We start from the raw sequence: 5,669 nt of genomic DNA on the forward strand, positions 1-5,669 counted from the left end.
ATTCATTATATAAAAAATAGATCAACTGAAGATAATTCTATACATAGAGACATATTATAGAAGGTGTGTAAAGTTTCAAGGAAAAAATTAAATCTTTAAAACTACCAAAAGGCAGATAATTTACAAAGAAATGATACATGGAGAAATAGCAAAATTCTTAGCAGCAATAATATACAGCAAAAAGACAGTAAAGTGGTAGTTGTAAAATGCTGAATGAAAATAGCTGGCAATCTTGAATTTTATACCCAGATAAATGATCATTCAAAGTGAAAGGGGAGAAAAGACTTTTTTAGACATACAAAGACTAGAAGTTTCCCAACTCATTAAAAGGATGCTTAGAGACTTGAAGTTTCATCTCCAACACATAAAGCCGTAACTCTCATCCTTACAACAATAATAAAAGCTGAAAAAATTAAAAATTGTGACTTTTTTCAGATCCGTTAAGGAATTAATGGCAAAGTGCAAACCACTACCTTGAAATCTGGGGAGACAGGTTAATACAAAGAATCACAGCCCAGAGCAACTCACCTTGAGCAAAAGCTGCTGGAGCCATAAATGGTAGGTAAACTTAAACAGTAACTTTAATGAATTGCTAAAGATGAAGTAAAAATTAGTGTAAGTGAGAAACTCTTCAGAGCTACAGTCATAGGGCACCTTGCACTTTTGTAGATCTTGTTTCCAGGAACCCCTCCAAGTTGTAATGCTGAAGAGTCAAAACAACAATCTCATGTCTTTGGCAGGGGAAGGAAGGGAACAGCAATCATTCTGAAATAAAGTCCAGAGCATTCTCCCTAACAAAGGCCTATTTGTCAATGGCAAAGAACTTTATTTGATGTAAGGGAAAGAAATTTATCCAACTCAAACTCCTTTTAGTCTTTCTGTCTCATCCAAAGGGAAAAAAGGGCATAAGAATCATTTGTGAAGGTCACAGCTCAGGGATACAGGCTCACTAAAGACTAAGACTTATTCACAGGATTATAGATGTCCTCTCCTCCCCCACACCTTACCACCACATCAGTAAGGCTCCAATATGTTAACGGTAGATTACAGGTGAAACAGCTATAAGACCCGGACTCTATTTAAGAGTTTTTAGGAAAACCCAAAGATAAAAGATAACTTAACAAACAAGGATACTAGAGAAAATTAAAGATTTTGACACTTACAGCTATAACAAACATTAAACACAAGTCAACTCCTAGCCATGTTAACATAAAACTTCACACTAAAGGCCTATTTATCTCAGTTCATGTTATCAAATACATCATGTTATGCTTTCAACAAAAAATTACAAGGCCTAACAAAAAGGAAGAAAAAATGTATGATTTGAATGGACAAAGCAATCATTAGAACCAGACTCATATATAGCAGAAATTTTAGAATTATCAGACTGAAAATGTAAAGTAACCATGATTAATATGTTAAAGACTCAAGGAAAAAGTAGACAGCATGCAAAAGCAGATAGACAACGAAAGCAGAGACAGAAAATCTATGAAAGAATAAAAAAAGTTATAAATGAATAAATAAACAAAGAAATAAAGTTTAAACTTCATAATTACCAAAACTTGGAAGCAACAAAGGTGTCCTTCAGTGGATGACTGGATAAATAAACTCTGGTTCTTCCAGAAAATGGAATGTCATTCAGTACAAAAAAAAAAAAAATAATAATAATAATAATAATAATAACAACAAACTATCGAGTCAAAAGCAGACACAGAGGAATCTTAAATCACTTTACTAACTGAAAGAATCCCACTGACAAGGCTGCATATTATATGATTCCAACTACATGACATTCTGGAATAAGCAAGACTATGCAGACAGTAAAAAGATCAGTGATTGCTAAGGATTGCAGGGAGGTGGTGAATAAGAATGCAGAGGATTTTTAAGACAGTGAAAATAGTCTGTATGATATAAAAATGGTGAACACATGTCATTTTACATGTCTCTAAACCCACAGAATGTGCAACATCAAGAGTGAAACTTAATGATAAGTCTGGACTTTGGGTCATTATGATGTGTCAATATAGGTTCATCATTGTGACAAATGTACCACTCTGGTGGAGGATGTTGGTAGTAGGAGAGGTTGTGAATGTGTGCAAGAAGGAGGTGAATGAGAAATCTCTATTTTCCTCTTAATTTTGCTGTGAACATAAAATTTCTCTTAAAGAATAGTATTTTTTTAGGGCACCTGGGTGGCTCAGTGGGTTAAGCTGCTGCCTTCGGCTCGGGTCATGATCTCGGGGTCCCGGGATCGAGTTCCGCATCGGGCTCTCTGCTCGGCAGGGAGCCTGCTTCCTTCTCTCTGTCTCTCTGCCTGCCTCTCTATCTACTTGTAATCTCTCTCTCTGTCAAATAAAAAAAAAAAAGAATAGTATTTTTTTAAATATATATTTGTTTATTTTTAAAGAGAGAGAGCTTGTGAGCAAAGGAGCAGTGGGAGGGGCAGAGGGAGAGATTCTCTGGGAGACTCCACCCAGAACATGGAGCCCTAGCAGGGCTTGATCCCACACCAATGATATCATGATCTGAACCAAAAACCAAGAGCCAGATACTCAACTGACTAAGCCATCCAGGTGCCCCTTAAAAAATAGTCTTAAAAAATATTGTAATAGAAATAAAGAATGTCTTTCATCAGTAGAAAAGATATGGCCAAGCTAAAAATCACTGAAACTGAAAATATGTCAGTAGACATTTCCCAAACTAAAATGCAAGGGGCAGGGGGTGGGGGGGGTGTGGAGAGAATGAGAAAAGAGAACAAAATATCCAATATCTGTGGAACAATTTTAAAAAGTGTAACAGACATATAATTGGAATACGAAAAGAGAAGGAGAAGAAAGAGGGGACAGAGCAAAAGAAATATTTGAAGGAATAATGGCCAGGGAATTATCAAAAATTGATGACAGACACCAAAAGACAGACCCAGGAAGCTTAGAGAACACCAAGTAAGATAAATACTAAAAAATCTATTCCTAAGCATATCATATTCAAACCGTAGAAAACCAACAACAAAGAGAAAATCTTGAAAGCAACAGTAGAAAACAACAACACCACACTTTACCTATAGAGGACCAAGGATAAGAACTACATTAGACTTCTCATCAGAGACCATGAAGGCTTGGGGCACCTGGCTGGCTCAGTCAGTGAAGCATACAACTCTTGATCTTAGGGTTGTGAGTTTGAGCCCCACATTGGGTGTGGAGATTACTTAGAAAAAAAAATCTTAAAAAACAACAACAACAAGAAGAAACCATGCAAGCTAAAGGAGAGTGGAAGAAAACATTTAAACTGTTGAAAGAGGGGCTCCTGGGTGACTCAGTCAATTGAGTCTTGATTTGGGCTGAGTTCATGATCTCAGGGTTGTGACATGGAACACCACCTTGGGCTCTGCACTGAGCTTGGAGCCTGCTTAGGATTCCCTTTTTCCATTGGCCCCTCCCTACTCTCACTTGCACATTCTCTCTCTTTCAGAAATAAATAGATAGACAGACAGACAGATAAACAAACTGTTGAAAGGGAAAAACCATTGACCCAGAATTCAATATCTAATGAAATTATCCTTTGAAAGTGAAGAAGAAATAGATTTTCTCAGACAAACAAAACCTCAGAGACTTCATCAGCAATATACCACCTCTGCAACAGATGTTTAAAGGTCTTCAGGGAGAGGAAAAATGACATAGGTCAGAAATTTGGATCTATACAGGAAACGAAAGATCACCAAAGAAGGAATAAGTGAAGGTAAAATAGAGTACTTTGTTTTTCTTATTGATAACTGAGCCAATAGATTATCATTTGCTCCAAGTAATAATAGTAACAATGTATTAGATGATTATAGTACATGAGTAAGTGAAGTAAATGACAGCAGTGTAACAAAAGACAGGAGGAAGGAATTGGTAATACTCTATTATAAAGGTAACTTTACTACCCATGAGACAATATGATGTTATCTGAGAGTGAATGAAGGCTTTTTATAAATGTTTATTGCAAACTCTGGAGAAAACACTCAGAAATTTTTTTTAAAGAAAGATAACTGAGTTTTTTTTTCCCCCTCTTAGCGATCAGCAGACCACCTGCACTCTCTTTTCCTTTACTGTCCCCCAGTTCTGGATCAGCTGATGCCAGGGGTTTTGGAGACTTGAAAAGCCCCACTAGTCTCCAGATGTTCAACAACTTCCTGGCAGACAGGAGCTACATCAAGGGGTGCATGCTGTCATAAGCAGACCGGCAGTATTTGAAGGAGTCTCCAGCCCCACACCCACTGACTTGTATCATGCCATACATTGATAGAATCACATCAAGTCTGACAAAAACGAAAAGGCCAGCCTTCCAGAGTGAAGAAAGCTTTGGACAAGTATGGCCCTGCTAATGTGGAGGATATCATAGGAAGTGGAGACACAGATAGTAAAGATAATAATGACATTGATCTTCCAGGATCTGAGAAGGAAGAGGAAAGTGAAGAAGCAAAAAGAAAAGGAAAAAAAATAAAGAAAAAAGAAAAAGAAAAACCTGTACTTGTTGCCAGGTCTTCCAGCTTACTGGATGTGAAACCCTGGGATGAGACAGATACAGCAAAACTAGAGGAGGGCATCAGGAGCATTCAAGCAGACAGCATGATCAGGAGCTCTTCTAAACTAGTTCCAATGTAGGATGGAACCACAGAAATTTAAAAATAGTGTGTAGTGGAAGGCAATAAAGCTAGAACAGATAGGCTGGAAGAGTGGATCACTGCTGTTAGGTCCGTGATCAAAGGAGCAAGACTGATACAAAGCAAAGGTCAAGCAAAGCTTTATTTTGTGCCAAGCATCAAGAATCAAACTCTTGCAGAGAAAGTGAGCGACTCCCTGCCTCACAGACTAACTTTTATAGAGCAAAGGCCATGTAGTTGAGCCTGGCCACACATAGGTTAACAATGAGATTGCAACACACAGAAAAAGCTGCACAGTCATGCTAGGTCACACAAGGGTGGCCAATTGAATTACAATTCACCCCATAGTAGCTATGAACTAGCCTATCACCTTGGTCAGAATTGGTGCCCAATAGGTGCCCAAAAGGCAGGACCCACACTCCTTCATAGCTAGGCAGACAGTATGTGCGCTCCACTGATTGGATGTCTCCACCTGGCCTGACCCGCCCTTGTATTTGGGCTCTGTTACCTTGGACTTGTCGACATTTTACCGGTTTCCTGTACTTGCTTTTAAGTAAGTCCCCCCACCCCGCCCCCGGGGGGGGGCGGCGCCAGGGTAAGTTTAAGTTTTACTGCATAAACAACAAAATCACTGTTTAACCGAGATGAAATTGCTCTGGCTAAATAGGCCCTTACAACTTCTTTTGAGGAATATGTGCAGTCCATGGACATGACTACTTTTCACAAGATCTAAAATCCATCGTAGATCAACGCCATTAAATAGAAGTTTGAAAGACCAAAAAAAAAAAAAAAAAAGAAAAGAAAAGAAAAAGAAAAAATATATGATTGATATGCTAAAAGAAGAGACAAAATAGGATCATAAAAATGCTCAATTAAAACTAGAAGGATGGAGGACAGCTGGGTGGCTCAGTGAGTTAAGTATCTGCCTTTGGCTCAGGTCATGATCCTGGAATCCTGGAATTGAGCCCCACATTGGGCTCCCTGCTCAGTGGGGAGTCTGCTTCTCTCTCTCCCTCTGCTCCCCCCC

The 5,669-nt window shown here is 38.5% G+C and overlaps 1 pseudogene; it reads left to right on the forward strand.

Annotated features, from left to right (window-relative positions):
* Positions 1-2,871: 2,871 nt before the first annotated feature.
* On the forward strand, positions 2,872-5,375 carry LOC123925780 (annotated as a pseudogene).
* The last annotated feature ends 294 nt before the right edge of the window (positions 5,376-5,669 follow it).

Source organism: Meles meles, chromosome 1 (assembly GCF_922984935.1).
Source record: "Meles meles chromosome 1, mMelMel3.1 paternal haplotype, whole genome shotgun sequence".
Taxonomy (NCBI): Eukaryota; Metazoa; Chordata; class Mammalia; order Carnivora; family Mustelidae; genus Meles; species Meles meles.